Genomic DNA, 18,805 nt, shown 5'->3' with positions numbered 1-18,805 from the left:
TACCATCTCCTATCAGTCCAAGGTTTCTCAGGGATCCAGTAGTGGTCTACAGGTGATCCTTCCAATGAAAAAGTCCTCAATAAAGGTGAGAGCCCCAAAACAGTCATGTCTTTTGCTTCCTCATCCCTTCCACTGTGATATCTTGTGCTGTTGGTCAGCCCATTCCTCTTCACTCTTCTGCTTCTTCCTCTTTTTCAGTGTTCTTTCCCACCTGAAGTTGCTTCCCCTGCCTTTCTAACACTACATTATCTCTGACACTCTTCCATCTCACAGGAAAGCTCCAGCTGATGAGCACCTCTGGGGATTGCCTACCTAAATTCAGTGCTTATAAAACAGAACTTAATATCAACCAACAACTGTTCTAGTCACACACTTTGATTAATTATGTGGAAATAACCAACATCCTGCCCATTACTCTGGCCCACAACTCTCCTCAGTTGTTTTCCCCTTGAGTTCCTGTAAGCACACTTCCTCCCCGCCCCAAACACCCAAAACAAAACCTTAACCAAACTTGCACCACTTACTACAAAAAACATTTCTCTAGGACAGCAACTGACTGTGTCGCTGGTTTAAGTACCCCTATTTTCCCCCTTTTCTACTAGAGACAAGCAGCTTATTTTCACTTATTTTTCCAAACTATTTTCTCATTCAAAATCAAGAGGGAAACTCCTATTCAGCCAATAAAGTTAGCTTCTATTACCACCATCAATTTTTTAAAACAACATTTGACAGTATTCCCACACAGATATATAAAACTAATTCACTATGAATTCCTTCATCATCATCATCTCTTGCCTTCACAACAAAGCTTAAAAATAAAATCCTCATGATTACCAGGCTGCTAATACACAAATATCATTGCTCATCAAGCTAACCAATACTTCCCACCACCACCCCTGAACATCATGTGCTCCTTTATCCATCTAGGTCACCTTAACCTGTCCTGGAAGACATAATCTGTTGCCTATCCCACGGTTGTGTTGAATCATGATAGGTGATTCTAGTTTGTTTACTAAAATCCTTTCGATTACATCATGACAAAGGGAAAAAATTTATTTTACCCATCCTGCTCTTAAAATGCATTACATGTTACATCTATACCAACATATGCTTAATAAAACCAGCAGAGTTATGATGGTACAAGCATTTAGGCTTTCTAACTAGAAAATTTAAAGCAAAGATATCTACCTGGTCTGTTTCTTTACTGTCCCAAAGACTAGCAAGCACGAACACAAACAAATTTTAGTAAGAACATAAAATGCAAGATGAAAAAATACACTAAGTCCTGATTGTCTTTAAATATAACAGGAAGAAGAACAAACTGTGGGAATCAGCCCACAATTCCACCTTAATAGGTGCTGAGAGCAACAACAGAAAGCAGTAGTCAAGCAATTTCTTTCATATCTGAAACAAGCTAGGTTTTTTCCCCTTGTGCTTCGATTAGCTCAGTTACAGCTGTAGAAACTACCTTCATGCTTTCATAGAATCACAGAATGGTTTGGGTTTGAAGGGACCTTAGAGACCATCTAGTCCCAACCCCCTGCCATGGGCAGGGACACCTTCCCCCAGCCCAGGTTGCCCAAAGCCCCGTCCAACCTGGCCTTGAACCCTTCCAGGGAGGGGGCAGCCACAGCTGCTCTGGGCACCCTGTGCCAGGGCCTCACCACACTTCACAGGAGAGAGTTTCTTCCTTATAGCTAATCTAAATCTACCCTCTTTCAGTTTAACACCATTACCTTACCCCTCATCCTATCACTACGCTCCCTGAGAAAGAGTCCCTCCCCATGCTTCCTGTAGGCCCCCTTTAACTACTGGAAGACCGCTATAAGATCTCTGGAATACTTTTTACTTGAACTATGTGTTTTAGCACAAAAGTTTGGGAAGGAATGAAGGACCATCAGCAGCCATATAAGCACCTATATTGAGCAAAATAATGACTTGTGTTCTACATAGCGTGGTAGAAGACCATTGAGGCTTCTTCATCTAGCCAAGAATAACAGGCAGATCAAGCAGTTTCACGTCCTCAAACAGCAACAGTTACATGCAAAAGATAACCAGTGCTCCTTTCTCACATATGCAAGTAGTGCAACGGGGGAGAGGAAGGGAGCATAAGAATAAAACATTATTTCACATCATATAGTGGGAAAAAACATGAATCCTCTCACTTAAACCAGATTGAACCAAATGAATTCTAGTATTACAATCCAATTATTTCCTAAGTGATCAAGAAATTTTAAAAAGTGGGCCACTTCTCTGTTGAACAAGCCTACAAAGGAGTCAGTTTTATTGTCACGTTCTTTTCAATTTTCTGTTCTGAAAGTCTCCTATTTCGCCAAGCAATTGAAACATATCTGTTAAGGATATAAACAAAGGGTTGGTAGATTTTCTCTCAATCTCAAGCACCTTAGTGATCCTAACATCAGCATCCAATATATTTTTGGTGGACTTCCTACAGCCCTCACTTCCTGCAGTCTTTAGCTTCTAACCCTTAATTCATTGATGTAGCTTTTTTCCTTCATATAACAGATGGATACTTTTTACTACTATGACATTACACTAGTTTAGATTTGTTGTTTTCTAAGCATCTAGTAAAATATTCTTTAACTGATTTCCTTTTAAAACTGAAGCAGAAAAGGAATTTCTATACAGATGATTTGGCTGAATGGCTTCCAAGTGTTCTTTTTAAAAAGGAACAAATAAATGCTGCTGATTAAACATTATATTTATTACATACAATCAAAATCAATTCATAGTCATTTATACTTTCTCAAACACAAAGAGGTTTTAAATATGCAAGTGGTTACTTGGCACCTTTCAGTGTCAGGTGTGACTCCAAATCCTTCTACACTGACTTCTAAGAATATTGCATCCATCATCTTTTTTAATGAGCATTCTAGTATTAGCAGTACAAGACCACCTGCACATAAAAATCACATTTCCTGTACTTATGCAGTCAGTCATTTTGTACATGACTGCAATTTGATGGTCATAGCAAATTATTTATGCTGAGGCTTACCAGAGAGAATACAAGTTAACAAGTATTAATTATTTTTCAGTTCTCTAAAGTCAAATATAGGTAAATAGGTAAAGCTAACTTAATCAAAAGAACACTTTGCCCTTCCTAAATTACAGGCAGCTATTTTAGCAATCAATTGAACTCCCTACCAAGGGCCAGTGATACTAAAGAAACCAACACATAAGCCTTCTTTTCTTCCTTCAAACTGAGTATAACACTTCTTTCTTTGTAAAGATCCTTAGAATTATTCATCACTCCTTGATGAGCAGTATTTCTAATATCTTGGTTTTGTTTCTTTCTGCACACATCCTATTAGCTATTCCATTTGCCTCTCCTCTGTAACTCATGTTCACTTCAAGTTATTATCTTTGGAGAAAAATCTGTTATCTCTTTTTGCCCTAAAACCATGCTAATGCTTCATAATAGGAAAACCCACCTGTTTTGCACCACTTACCTAGTCATCTAGATCACTTTTATCACCTGCCTTTGTCATCACTGGCAGGAAAAATGTCACAAGACCACCTGGACCTCCAAAACCACTGTGCACCTGCCTTTTCTCCATACATTACTGTCTTCCAATTGCCTTGGTGTAAATTGTCTCAGAATGAGAGTTTGTCTGTCTTAGATGGCTGAAGATCTTTATAGACACAAAATCTGCAGGATAACAACAACTTGATGGTAACTGGACATTCCTAAATATACAGCACTCTTCCTATACTATCTCTTCCCTGCAAATCAAAAGCAACTCATTCTTTTTGCTTTGTGTATACAAGACTTTGGCCTGAACTTGTTGCAGACTGGCTAGCTGCAAACTAGCCTGATCCATCTTCTGCTCTTGTTTAGTGACAGACAGTATTTCTCACACTGATGTGAAGTTCTATAATACATCAATCTGCAGCTCTCTACACCATTGTTATATGATCCTCTAGACATTTTTAACAGTACTGGAAGAAATCTGTACTTCATATAACCTTGTGTAGCTAAATTAGTAGACTTGTACAACAGTACTTCATATGAAAGCAAGTATTTTGGCAGAAAACCAGACTACATTCATTACAGCTCCCCACAGTTGCTTAAGACATCATTAGAACTAAAGCATTTTACTAGGCATTTCTGCCTTGTCGGTGTTATCTTCCCAGTAGCAGAAAAATATATTTTCATATTATAACAGATACAATCACATCATTTAAAAAATCCATTTGAGAGGGGAACAACAAACAGAAGAAAAGGAGGAAATAGTTAGTGAGGCCTGTGACAGAGAAGTCATATCTTAACTGAATAGGCACCGATGTTCTTGAACCAGCAAACAGCATTGGCCAAGACCTTCAAAGACAACTGTAAAAAGGAAGTTTGCTTGCATATATTAATTAGCACTTAATTCTATCTTCACTGAACAATGTAGCTGGAAAAGGAGAGATGAAAGAGGAGGAGGAAGCCAGAATGCGCCCTGCTATTTAAATAAGTTAGAAGTATTTTCTGCATACTTTTCCTCTGAAACCACCACGCACATTTATGGCACTGTATAAGAAGCTTTTTATTTGGTAGTTGCTGACTGACAAATAGGATTCAAAAACTGCTTATGCAATGCAAGAGGGAGTTTCCCAATACCTATCCTTTGCATGGAATTAAACAAATTTGTCTAAATGCAGTTAGGATGAAAATGGTTTTCCTTAGAATATCCAATTCTGGTCACGTGACAAGCAGGAAGCTTATATTTCAAACCAACCCTCTGATAACTCAACTTTGGTTTAGACAGACTCTGTTAGCAGTGCACACATTTTAAGCGACAAACTAACTACTGTCCCTCATAAGTCCTTAAACTAAAATAACATTCAGCAAAGCAGTCTAAAATATTTTAATGTTGAAATGCCTGTGGGCCTGAGAATCATTTCACCTATTGAGACAGCTTGTCCATACATCTTCTGCACTACAGGGAACCCAGGCTGACAGAACCATGAGTTCCCAAAGTATATTGCCAAGATAACACACACCTTGTGCTGACTGGATTAACCTTCATAGCTGAGATACATTTGAGCATCCACTTCATGCCAGAACTTGTCAATACAAGTAGGAAGTGGGAGATTTGGGCCAGCATTTATTGCTACAAGGAGAAATGAATCAGCAAGTCAAGATGGCTCACAGAATAAATATGCAAACCAGACCTTACATAAGAAGCTTAGAACACGTCTAAAACTTTTTGAAATAAAGAAATTACAAGAATACTGGAAGTACTGAATACAGGGGTCCCTCTTCAGCCAAGGTTGTTCTCTTTACTTAGGTGGAAGGCTTGATGGCAAAACAATAAAATCCGATTTTCCTTAACTGACTCTAATTACACACAGCACCTATTTGGCAGAGTATGGATTACAAAAAGTAAAAAAACCTAAAAAATAGATTGACAAATCTTAGTATTTAACCTCTGCCCTTAAGTTTTTTTTTCATATATTTCAGCTATACACAAGTAAGAATTAATTTATGGTCTGTATGCTCACAGAATTATGGAATGGCTTGGATTAGAAGGGACCTTAAAGACCATCAAGTTCCAGCCCCCCTGCCATGGGCAGGGACACCTTCCACTAGACCAGGTTGCTCAAAGCCCCATCCAACCTGGCCTTGAACCCTTCCAGGTTTCACCCTCACAGGACAGAATTTCTTCCTAATACCTAATTTGTATCTGCCATCTTTCAGTTTAAAACCATTACTACTCGTCCTATCACCACACTTCCTGAGAAAGAGTTCCACCCCATCTTTCCTGTAGCCCCATTTAAGTACTGGAAGGCTGCTATAAGGTCTCCCTGGAGCCTTCTATTCTCCAGGCTGAACAACCCCAGCTCTCTCAGACTGTCCTCATAAGGGAGATGCTCCAGCCCCCTGATCATCTTTGTGGCCTCCTCTGGACCTGCTCAAGCAGGTCCATGCCCAGCCCCAGAGCTGGACACAGTACTTTGGGGGGAGAAGGAGCGGGGTGTGGGGTAAGTTGGGGTGTCTCATAAGAGCAGAGTAGAGGGGAAGAATCACCTCCCTCAAGCTGCTGGCTACAATTCTCTTGGTGCAGCCCAGGATATGATGGTTGGCTTTCTGGGCTGTGAGCACCCATTGCTAGCTCAGAGTCTGTTTTCCATCCATTAATATTACCAAGCCCTTCTCCACAGGGCTGCTCTCAATGTTCAGTACTCTTAAATATACATTGATACACTACCTTCATGTTTGACCTAAGCACTTAGCAGCTTGACAAATCATGGCAGTTGATCCAGAAACCTATTCATTACAAATCTTTGATAAACTGGAGAACGCACACTCAAATGGCATTAAGAAGCCTCTATCCAAGAGGATCACAAAACATCAGGAACACTTACTAGGTCTCTTGCAATACCTATGGTAAATATGTCACCATAACATGCTTTACAATTCAACTATTCAAGATCTGCCTGCAGCCACAAGCCTATTACAAAGCCAGCATTCGCTACCCAGTACTGTTATTTTTAGCTAGTAGAGATTTTCGTACCCCAATAAAGGATGATTAACCAAGCCTGCTAATGAACCAACAGTTAGGAGTGAAAAAGAGACCAGACATAAGAGAAAACTACTGCATAGAAACAAAAAGTAAACTCTAGATTAACCATTTCATTTGAATTATCCTAGCAAAACTTAATAAGCATTTCAGCACGAAAACAAGCAGATCCACAACAAAACTAGGATTATACAAGATTCTAATGCAACATAAAATTATTTGGAACATCCAAACAATTGTATCAGCCTATTCTCTTATACATATTAGGGAATGTTATTGAACAATATGAACAGCATAGCAAAGGAAAGGACCCTCTCTAAATCCAAGCTGTGTGCTGTTGCCTGAATTTCCTGCTTTGTTGTTGTTAGCTTATCAGTAAATAGGACAGTAATGGCTTATTAAAAGTCTCAGCCACATGATAAAATCGCTTCTCTTTCGTGACAATTTCTTCATGGTATCACTCACTAGTCAGAGAACTATGAAAGAAATCTCTGAAGTTTAACAGAGAAAAATGGCACTTTATCCAATTCTCCGTAATCAAGGATCTACAGAAATAATTCTGAAGCACTCACATATAAAGTACTTTTTATAAATTTAATTAGGATTTTCACCCAAAAAAAAACCAAATCTGCATCTCAAACTATTTTTGCCTTTCCTCTTCACTAACCTTTTTTATTAAAACCCACTCTTTCCCCACAAACCCATTTTCAAGCACAAGTTCCAACACTTGTACTATCTTTTCATAATGGATCCTAATTTAAATCTTAAGACACCTGCATTTTCAAGCACATCATTTCTACAATTCTATTAAGCATTTTAAACAGTATTTTTGCTAATAAAATATTTCTCCTCTGAAAAGTCAAACTATCCACTCTCTGTGGATAGTTAAATATTTGTAAGTGTATTCTACCTACATTCTTGAATCAGAGCAAGAGATGGAGAGAGCAGAGTGAAAAATGCATTTGCTCAATAGTCCTAACTGGGATTTAAGACAGTATACTAAAATCAAAATTATCCTGCTGGAGATGCTACTCCAGTATATTAAGATCAAAACATATTGTGATCTGCTAAATATTTTTGTGGCATTTCAATAAGGCATACACCTACTAAAAAAACAACACATCATTCTGGTTATATTCTCCCTACAATTCTTTACAAATTGCTATACACATCTGCTGTTGAATTATGTGATTAAAAATAAATTTAAACAAAAAAAAAAAATAAAATAAAATAAAACCTTCAGTTTCAGCCTACCCAAAACATACCACTGACAATGCAAGGACCATACAATACCAAAACAGTACATGCTTGCAACTGAAAAACCCGAAGTCAGCCCCCACAAAACAAACAAATAATAAAAAAAAAAAAACAAAACAAAACAAAAACAAACAGAACAAAACAAAAAATACAGTCATATTAACCTTTCTCTAGATAGGATAACAGCCTTTAAGTTAACAGTTTCAAACAAATGCTCTTGGGTAAGCTTTTTTTTTTTGCACATAACTACCTGAATACACTACCATAAAATGGGTTTCTACCTTGCATACATTATGTAGCATTCAAAGTAAACAATGCAGAAAATTATAGCAGAAGCAATGGACACCAGGTTGCTCGCACACAGCTATATAAAAATGTTAAAACCTTAGACACACAGACCATGTCTGTGGCCCAAGTGCAACAACAGACTGTGCCTGACACTGCAGTAAATACACCTAGCACTTCTTGACAGAAAGCAACCATAAATCACACTTCTTATACAGCTTCCCTACAAGACACTGTAATACAAATTCAGCAGTTAAAACAGAAGTTTGTCATTCCTACATGTGAGGGTGAGAGAAGATATTACTAGTACACTGTAGAGTAAATGGTAAGCGCACCCAAAACATTTATTTCTCTTTATCTCCTCAAGACACCTGAGCAGTCACTTACCCGAATCACTCCACCACTGCCAATTCACACCATCAGAGTTTGAATCAGTTTCTGAACTTGGACCACAGAATCACCAGGACGCAGAACAGAGTTTATTAAACCATCCACAGGATCTGTAAAAAAGAATTAAGAATTGGTTTCAAGATGACTGGTATAAGGGGCCTTGCACAAAAACTAAGACAGTTTCAAATCCACACATTTGTTTTACACCAGAATTAAACACAGAAGACACAGAAGTGGTAGTATGTAACTTACCATTACAACCACCATTCTACAACTACTCGGTTTTGCCCTCTGCTAAATCTCAAAGTAACGCAAACAGAAAAAGCAGTGCGCCAAAACACAAAAAAGGTAGAACTGATTATCATCTCCTCCTTCTACGGCAGCCAAAACAAAACATATGCATTGTTAGCAAGCTTGAGTTCAAAACAGCTCCCTTTGTTACTTGTATGAATGGAGTTTTAATGCAATTATCAGGTTAACAAAATGTAACCAAAACCAACAAGGAATTATGTGCAGGACCTCAGCTGGATGACTTCCTCTTAAAGCACTGCTGTTCTGGAGAGTCTCAGGCACATTCTCTGAAGGAGAATCTGTACCACCCACACTGTCACAAATACTCTCACAGCCCTCATGGGGAAATACAACTCCTTGCAACAGATGAGGCTTTTAAAAAGCTGCAATTATTTTAATTGGTCCTGCCAGCTGCCTTTCATTTAGCTTAACATGAGGTTTTACTGAAAGTCTGCAGCCACAGCCATTGGCAAGAGTGGAGACAGTTGCTTACAAGCAGTTGGATCTATTTCTGAGAAGCTTACTCTGCCTGGTGAGCTTTTGTGGAGTACTGCCATCTACTCTATATACTGAGGGTACAAAGCTTTCTTATGTGGTGCTGGCTAGCAGGCCTGAATAACGCAGTAAGTCTAAGATGTATATGGAACATACTCCATTGCCTGATCTTGACATTTGATGGAGCCAGTTCAAATAAGGTGCCAAAACATAGAAGAAAGAGGATGATAAATTGCAAAACACAGTTTTGTCATCTGCTTTTAAAACAGCAAATACATCCCACAAAAAAAAAAAAAAAAAACCACCACAACAACAACAAAAAAATACATCTAATACATCTGGGTTTAAGTTGATATCTGAAATCTTTCCTGAAAGAGATCAGATCAAATCCTGATTAGCCCACTCTTTTCATGAAGCATTCAATATACAGTTGCAAAACTGAGTTTTATGTTTCCTAGAGTTTCTAAGAGAAAGAGCAGGAGTAACAGAATCATCATTAAAATAACTATTTTTGCCACTTCCAGAACACTTAGATTTAACAAACTCTAAAACCTCCATATGAATACAATTGCTTAACAGATCTCAGCTACCTTTTCCAAAACACTGATATCACCTCCCCATGGTACCACAGGCAGCACAGCTCGAAACTGAAGGATGCCAGGGTTGATAACTGCACTGCTACTTTCCTGGTTTGTTCTGGAATAAAAAATTTGGGTCCCTTACCGTGGTGGCTCTGGAACTTTCCTTATGAATTTTTCCTACTGTTTTCCCACCTACAGCCAAAGTTTTTGCATGACTGAAAATACTAACATGAGTATTTTATTAAATCAATTTTATAATATGGCCAGCACCTCCCTTCATACATACCCCATTTAGGAACTGCTGCTCTATGATGTAAAGACTGAAACAGCTTTCTTGGCTCTTAACTAAGAAGAACTGAATAACTTACTTCTCCCTTGTCTCACAATCTTACACGGAAGATTAAACTTTCAGTTCAATTCAAGATGTAAGTGGCATCCTCAGGCAGTAGACTGCTGAATATGCTGACTTCTCCAAATTACATGTTTAAGTTTGTGACTACCTCTATCAAGTCTTGAATTCTGCGGTACTCTCCAGTAGTGCTTCAATCACCAACCCTTCCACTGTATCCCAGGTAGCAAGAAAAATAATACAGTAACCGTAGGGCTATATAAACAATGGACAATTATACAGATCATTATGTAAAAGATGATTATCTAAGCATTATCTAAGGACTGGATAGGAGAACTGGAACACTCCTCCACCCTCTGTTCTCTCCCCCTGTTGACAAAGATGTTACAGAAGTTCAAAAGACAGACATCAGTTTAACTCCACTGGGAACAAGAATATATTTCCTATGACCATTAACCACCTTGCTACTAAGCTAAAATTTCAAGATTTCTTTTTTTCTTTAATAAGACAATTGACTGCCCTGGCATGCATGCTGCAAGTGCTCAGTGTTAAGCTAGATGCCAAAAGTTAAGGGTTGGAAAGGAATAGGAAAATAAACATTTTACACATTTTTAGAAGAACGATCTTTCGCTCTGGCACTTATTCCCCTAATGTAAGTTTTCTCCACAATATGATGACTTCGAAATTAAGTAGAACTAAGGCTACAGCCTACTTCTAGCTTCTTCATTACCATATACTCCTAATTTTTATTTAAAACGCATACTGTCTAATTAACACCAAGAACCCATTCCAACTCAAACCACTGATGGGCAGGTCACTGTATGAAAAAGCACCCATATTACATTTCAGTTCTAAACTCATTTCAGAAAAGTTATGAACAACAAAAAATTTTCAGAACTATATAGATTTGCACTGTTGAATGCACAAAATCATCCCTTGCAGACAACATTTGACAGAGAACAAGTACTTTTGTGGGTGTGAAGACCATTGTGAGAACAATCAACTTGGATTTTACTCCTTTACCACACTTGTGAAAATCATGCTGCATTTCAAATTAAGTTGTGAATTAAAAACCAGAAGAAAATGTTTTCATCATCCTCTGTTACTGTTGCTCCTTTTTTATAGTAGCTCTATGACATGAAAGATCAGGTTTGCCTGATCTTTCTAGCTACATGAAATTTTGTTTAGTTCTTTCAAGGAAGGTGAGGTTAGTATTGCTATCAAGCACTTCAGACAAAGAAGATATCGTAGAGCCCATGCTTAAATCACTAGTACTATTACATTATAATCCAAGCCCATCTATCATTTAACTAGACTTACTGGAGAGGGGGACCACACTGGAGCAGGGGGAAGAAGTTCCAGGATCTCCCCCCACTGAAGATGGAGAAGCAGCAGCACTGACTGCACCCCCCATTCCCTGCCCCTGCGCCACTGGGGGAGGAGGTAGAGATATCAGGAGCAGAGCTGAGCCCGGGAAGAAGGGAGGGGTGGGGGAAGGTGTTCTCAAGATGAGGTAATGCTTCTCAATGTCCTTCCCTGTTAAGTGTTGTTGCTGTTGTTAGTATCTGAAATAAATTTATGTCCTTTTTTCCTTCCCCTAACAAGTCTGCCTTTTGCCCATGACCATAATGGGTGATTTATCCTTTCCTGTCATTATCTCTAATCCTGAGCCAGTGTTTATTTTATCTTCCTCTGTGCTGGAGGGGGGGAGGGGGAATGAGTGCCTGTGTGGTGCTCAGTTGCCCTCTGAGCTCAAACCACAACAGTTAGACTATATTCCACTTTAAAAAAAAAAAAAAAATCAGTAAGAAGTGCTTAAACATACTTGACTACTATCCTTCAAAGTGTTAGTAGATAATTTGGTTATATAGAAATTCAACTTGACAGGAGAGGACATCAACTTGAAGGTACTTTAAGTACTTGCTGTTGCATAGCTGAACTGTTCTTTTACACAGCCTAAGCACCTAAATTTGATGTTGGATCCCAAATTCTTCTCCAGATGAATGACGAGAGGGTAGGGGAGGAAAGGATGGGAGCCCTCTTCAGCAGCATATGTTAATCTCACTAAATTAAGCTTCACTACTGGCTATAATTTCAGCATGCAAGACTCAGTTTGTATCTAAGTATCAGGACTGATACCAGAAAATGCATGATCTTGGCAAAAAGAGAGTAATTTCTACTTTGGATCTTAAAATACCCATTTTTTCCTTATTTCAAAATACTTAGATATAAATATACACACGTATACCTAAAAAGCAGTGTCCAACTTGTATTCTAATCACACAACAGAATAAATAAATGTAAAAATATCTACAGTTATCTTTCATGAACCGTTTCTGCCCAGTGTTTTAAAACATGACAGATGCACTGAAACTACACTCCCATCCCTCAAAAGTTTCTCTAACTCTTTCAAAAGAGACAAGACTATAGCATCAAAAAAAAAAAAAAAAAAAAAAATCTACTTCATGTTTTAGGTGGGGAAAAGCCAGAAGAAAGATAACTTTAAAAACAGAACACATTAATGCATTTCATAATATTTCAATCACATACTCACTTGGAGGGGGAAGGATGAATACAAACATGAGGTTATGCCAAAAAAAGTACACATGCCCTCAGGTTCAGAGTTGATTCCAATTTACCATGCTCTAGATTCTTCTTACAGATAAGGTCTCACAAATAAAGTAGACACATGAAGGAAACATGAAAAAATGTACAATTGCTTTATGCTCATTTGCAAGGTTAACAGACTTCATTTTTTAATTCCTAACCAGACTGTGACTGTATTTTAAAGAAAAATCCTAGTATATTTTGAATCTGGAGGTGGGGGGAAAGGGGGGGGGGGGGGGGGGGGCGGGAGGCGGAAGACCACACCACATTTTATCTTACAAAATCAAATCTTGGTTTTCTAAGATAAAGTTTTGGTCCCAGAGAATTTAATATCATTACAGTAGTTCCTCTCAACTATGCAGAAGAGCACCATTCAAGAACTACCTTAAGGTAAGAATTCACCATCTCCAAATCCTGCACAGGTTAATCCTTGTATGACATAATTTGAAAGAAAACCATAGAAGTTTTGAAAGAAAACCATAGAAGTTACCTTCTCAAACATAACACTCAAAATAATTTGACACAATGTATTTTGCTGAGCTATGTTTCTATCCTTGCACTCTAGGAAAAGAAATTCTCTTCCAGTAATAACTACTTCCTCTGATGTGCTACATTGAATACTTATCAATCAAGCAGAAGATACACAAGATATATTTTTCAGATTAAAGAGCAGGACATACAAAGAGACAACTACTGGCATGAGAAATTACTTATCTGCTTAAGGATGTCTTCAAAACTGTCCATCTGACATATTACTATTCCAGTAAACGGGCAATGTTCAGCTAAGCTCTCTTGCAGAAGTAATTGTTACTAACACTGGTGTGACCAAGGAAGAAAAAAGTGCACACAACTCATGTGTTCCTCATGTAGTGGCTCTAATAAAATGTATTGCAGGGAAGAACAATTTAACTCAGATATCAATAAATGGATTTTATTTGAGACAATAGGAACTGGGATACTTTTGTCCCCTTCTATTAGAAAAGGAACAAAAACTCACTAGTGCTTTTCCACATCACTCCACTCTAGTCTCTTCGGAGAAGCAGAGATTAAGCACAGCATCAAAGAGTCTTAAAAAGCTGATACCAGCACAGGAAAAATCTGTTTCTGTTTACCTCATGCACATCAATGCCACCCCTCTCCCTACTGCATGGGCTTGGCCCATTGTGAGGGAGTGGAGACAAATATCAAAAGCTTTGTCACCTACACTTCATGAGTGCAAGACAGCAAGTAAGACTACTATACACAGCCCTACACTATGGTCAAACAGCACCTTCACATTTGGGTGGCAAATTTCCCAGATTTTGAATGATGAAGTTAAATGCCTTCTATTCTTCTATTCCCTGCCCCCTAAAATATGTGGCACTTCTAATGCCTCACTGAATGAAAGTGGTTCTACATTGCCCATCTGAGATGAAAAAGTAAAATACAGTAATGGCATCCCACACATCAGTGACAGACATTTCTGAGTCCATCATTCTACCAGTGATAATACATAACGTGAACTTGTTTACTAATCATACTGACTGTCCATCAACTATCAGTTCTCCATTCACACTAGCCTTGGGGTCTAATTTGAAAGCAAAGTATCTCACATTCAAATACTGTTGACCTACATATTTCAGTCAAGACATCCCTCCAGACAATAAAAAAAATAAAGCCACCAGAAATCCCCAGGAACTAAAAAGACTAGGTACAAAAGTCTCAAGAGCAAGTGCTCTGCAAGGTAGCTTTCAGGAGAAAGGACTTCATTGCTGCTTCTCCTTTTCCAATTTCAGTTCTTACCATGGTTAGTTATTTCCCACTCCTGCAGCAATTACAGACCACTTTACAGATAGTCATGAAATTCCCAGCCTACTGTCCAAAGTCTAGAAGCCAACCTGCATATCGCAAAAAAAGCAGGAAAGATAGGAGGTGATACCAGTTGTATCTCTTCTGGGGTAGATTGAAAGGGTAAATACCCCAGCTTTTAACTGCATTTGACTTTTATGGAAGGATTATTGTGAATCAAATCAGTGATGAAGAGCAACATTTATGTTCACTGTAATCTCGTGAAAGACTATTCCAAACCATCAACTGGAACCCAAAAGGCAAGTCAATTCCTGTTGTATTTAATTCAAACTAGAGACTGCTAAAGGAAGAGTAAGCCCTGCCTTCCCCTCACACCTGCATTTTAATAAATCTAGGGTTTGCATAACCACACCATGAGCCTAATTAGTAACTGACCCAAAAAGCCTAACCCTGCATGATATCAGGGGGAATTTTTTTCTAATTAGATCAGCTTACTCATCAACTCACTGACCTTCAAGACCAAGTTTTCACATATGAAGCAAAGGACCCACTCAGGAATGAAAGAGTAAGTGCACTGTCTATTGTCAGAGCAGATGCAGCAGAATGTAAGACTATACTTTCAGTCACAGGCTTTCTAAATTAAGACTCCTTTAAAGTAAAGGTGATAACTTAATTATTACTGGTATTTTTCCCTTAGTATGAAAAAGATGTATCAAAAAAACATATGCAAGAGTAATTTAGGCTTCACAGCAGCACATGCTGGTATCAAAATTCATTAATGTGGGTCACATTTTATAATTTAGTCTGCCTTGGATTCATAGTTTTAGTGTTTGTTTTTTTCCTGAAAGAATCAAACAATAAAGACAAGAAGTTTGAGGAGGGAGGGAGGGGGGGGAATAATTTAAAAAAAGAAAAATCAGTCATGCCAAATATCTCTAGGCAACCAAACGGCAGCAAAGACAGTCAGGTTAGTAAATAGTTATGGTCCAGACAGTGTCTACATCAGCAGTTCGTGTTCTACAGTCTGAGTTCAGAATTGAAAGAAATATTTACAGGATGTGGCCTTCTTAACTGCAAGGCATCCTTGTTCTGCAAGTGCCGCACATGTTTTAGCAAAAAAAAAAAAAAAAAAAAAAAAATCAATTATTTGACTACAAAGTAATGTTTTACATTTATAAAAGGCTTGAGGGAATGAGACTAAAGTATAAAAAACAGATCACCATCCCTAACATGGTAAGTTAAAAATTTACTTACACTTACTTTCTTTTAACCAAAGAAAAATCCCTCTTAAATTCCAAAGCGACTAACGCAAGAAGTTGCCTTGTCAAAAAGTGCTCATAGGATTTTCAGTTGTTCAGCTGGGGCTAATCATAATATTAAGACTTTTTAAAAAAATGTAGAAAAATATTCTGTGAATTTCAACCCATAATTCAAACCTTGAATACTAAATATTCATAAAAAGAAAAATTGAGACCTGAAATACACAACAGTGCCACATGCATCTTCCCTCTGTCCCAGTGCTCTTAAAAAGTAGCTGAAGATATACAAGATGTAGCTCAAGCTTCCTACAGCATCAGAAGCTGCCATTTTATAGCAGATGATGACCATCAGAGCAGAATGCATCCTACTTCCAATCTTAACAGGAAAGATGATTTCTCTCATATGAAATCCATGTAATAATACAATCTCTGCTAACCATGAGGTGTTTGGATATAAAGCCAATGGATGAAACCATCTTTGGATGAAACCAGTTTATCTGCAGTGCACACAAGCTTCTCATCCAAATTCCTCTTCTGCTGCCTCTCCTACTAATTGATTAACTAAGAGTCACCCACATCACACAACTGAAAAACACACTTAACAGTAAATCCCAATAGAATGAAATGGAAATAGCTTTTTTTAAATAAATAAAATTCTTCCAAGATGCTCTCTTCTGCTTTGCTTCAAGGTCAACATTATCAAGGTCTTGAAGAGACTAAGGAGAAGGGACACATTCAGAAAGAAAACACAGGAAAGGATGAAACAGAATGTAACAGCTAATATGCTTTTAAACACATCAATTGTATGTCATGGTTAACTAAATCACACAGAGTAGAATTAAGTTGCAAAGTACTTTAAAAAAAAAAAAAAAATCAAGACAACAGTTAAATGGAGAGTTAACAAAAGCGATACTGGATAAATCCATGAATTTGCTTCTACAATGCTATCAACAGCATAGAAAGATATTTGCAGAAGATCTGGAATTAACTCCAAAGAGCAGGGGGAAAAGTCAGTAGACTCCATAGCCTTACTTGTCTATTAAAACCAGAAAAGACAAGGGCGTTGATAAGAGTTTAAGTTGGTCAAGCAGTGAGAAAGATAATATAACTTGCAAACACTGCATTTTGCCACCATTTACAGATTCTGAACATCAAACCCCAACCTTGTATTAAGATTAGCATTTGTGGAACTGCATTAACACTGCGATAGTAACAAGTCCAGCCTGAACACAGATGTGTGAACTGATTTCCAAGTTCACTTGCTATTGAATTGCTATTTGAAATTGGAGCACTTGCTATGGTGCACTTGGAAGTACGTTTCAGAAACACAAAAGGACAGAAGGAACACAGACCTGATAGAACATTTCGTCGCCCTATTATTTCTGGCACTTCCTACAGTTCAAGAGCTACAGAACAGTGCTGAAGCCACTGATATCTGGAGATGAGTAGAAACATTAGAAAAAAAATCGTGCTTGAGCAGGCCAGGACTGCCTTTGTCTAGCAGGACCACTATTCGTTCATGAAAAAAAAAATCAGTGACTAGAATGAACACCGTACTTCACTGAAGAACAAAGGCTAAGGAGGAAAGCTTTGGTATACCTGAATATATTTTCTATAGATTCTTTCATAACTATCTCAAAGAAGGCTGAGACCAGACCAACTAGCACACATCACAATCAAGAAAGACAGGTGGACTGTCAGAACAAATGTGAAAGCACATGAGAACCCAGCTGATAGGGGCTTAGATACAAACAAGCAACTCCAGAAGTTGTTTTGGATTGTATGCCTCATCTCTCAGCAGATGAACTCATCCTTAGTCAGTGTTATCATTACCACAGGACAGCTAAAATTTCAGGGAGCAGGAAGGATAGAATTTAAAACAGAAAAAGAAACACCAGCACCTCATCTTTCAATCCAGGAGACAGCAACATATCAAGCTTCCAACTCTGCTTCACAAGTGAGCTCATAATATCACCAAAAAAAGCTCTTATCATCAAAAATACCACCATAACCCAAAGAAATTATGGTAATTATGGCCTCTGCTACAGTCAGGCTTCAGATAAAGCTACACAATTATTACATGTTTGATTTAAATAAACTCATGTCTCCCACACCTACAAAAAGAAAACACTCGCCCTCCCTTCTCTCCTCTTTTAGGGACCTATCACCTCTTACACAAGACAGAACAACAATAAAGACCTTACATAAGATAATTCACTGAAGTTAATTTTTAACTGTATGTCTAATTATAGTGAAGGAAGAGGAAAAAAAAAAAACAAACAAGAGAAACAACATTCAGAAGGAACAAAATTGCTTTAAAAGATACATACTTCATTCCTCTGCGTTTAACAGAGCTATAAAATCAAGGCTTTCAAATTATTTCAGGTAAGAAAAATCTGTGCAAAATATTAGTTAGAAACTGATCAGATGGCATTACAGCTTCTAGAAACACATGTACTTTTGTGTCAGTGCAATGTTTAATATCCAACTAGGAGGAATCAAAGTGACTACCACCTCCTCTGCAAACAAGGAAGTAATATGCATCAAAATTTGCTATGCCCTGTGCTTCTTTCTTTATTATAATAAAATCCTTTAATATATGGAGCTATTAGTTATAAATGTTCCCACTTCCTTTCTCTAGAACTTGCTAGAATTAGAGTTTGGGCAGAAAAAACATCCTTCACTGCTCACTGTTATTTTCATCAACCCTGGCTTTCTACCTGCAGTATCTAGCAATTACATACAGCTCTCACGGGGATGTAAAGAAACAGATAAGCTACCAGCCTTACAAAAAACAAAACAAAAACAAATCCCACAACACTCAACCCCCACACCAAAAAACAAACATACAAAAAATCCCACCAAAAACGTGTATACCGTGCACAGGCCTGCATATCCAAGGAAGAACACACAATGCTCTTTCTTATACAGCACCGCTATTGATAGCCTTCTTGTTGTAGTTTCCATCTGTGGCAT

General features: G+C 37.9%; 1 protein-coding gene across 6 annotated transcripts in view; it reads right to left on the bottom strand.

The window, feature by feature from the left end:
- Nucleotides 1-18,805, bottom strand: part of ERBIN (erbb2 interacting protein) — a 129,143-nt gene that overhangs the window by 99,071 nt on the left and 11,267 nt on the right. For all 6 annotated transcript variants that reach the window (XM_042804493.1, XM_033009175.1, XM_033009179.1 and 3 more), the window contains exon 2: nt 8,457-8,569. The gene's annotated coding sequence lies outside the window, so the exon portion shown is untranslated. The remainder of the gene's footprint in view (nt 1-8,456; nt 8,570-18,805) is intronic.

The sequence above is a fragment of the Tyto alba genome, unplaced genomic scaffold (genome assembly GCF_018691265.1).
Source record: "Tyto alba isolate M040663 unplaced genomic scaffold, T.alba_DEE_v4.0 Super-Scaffold_42, whole genome shotgun sequence".
Lineage (NCBI taxonomy): Eukaryota > Metazoa > Chordata > Aves > Strigiformes > Tytonidae > Tyto > Tyto alba.
Note: the sequence above shows the minus strand (reverse complement) of the source record. Positions and strands in the feature narration are given on the sequence as shown.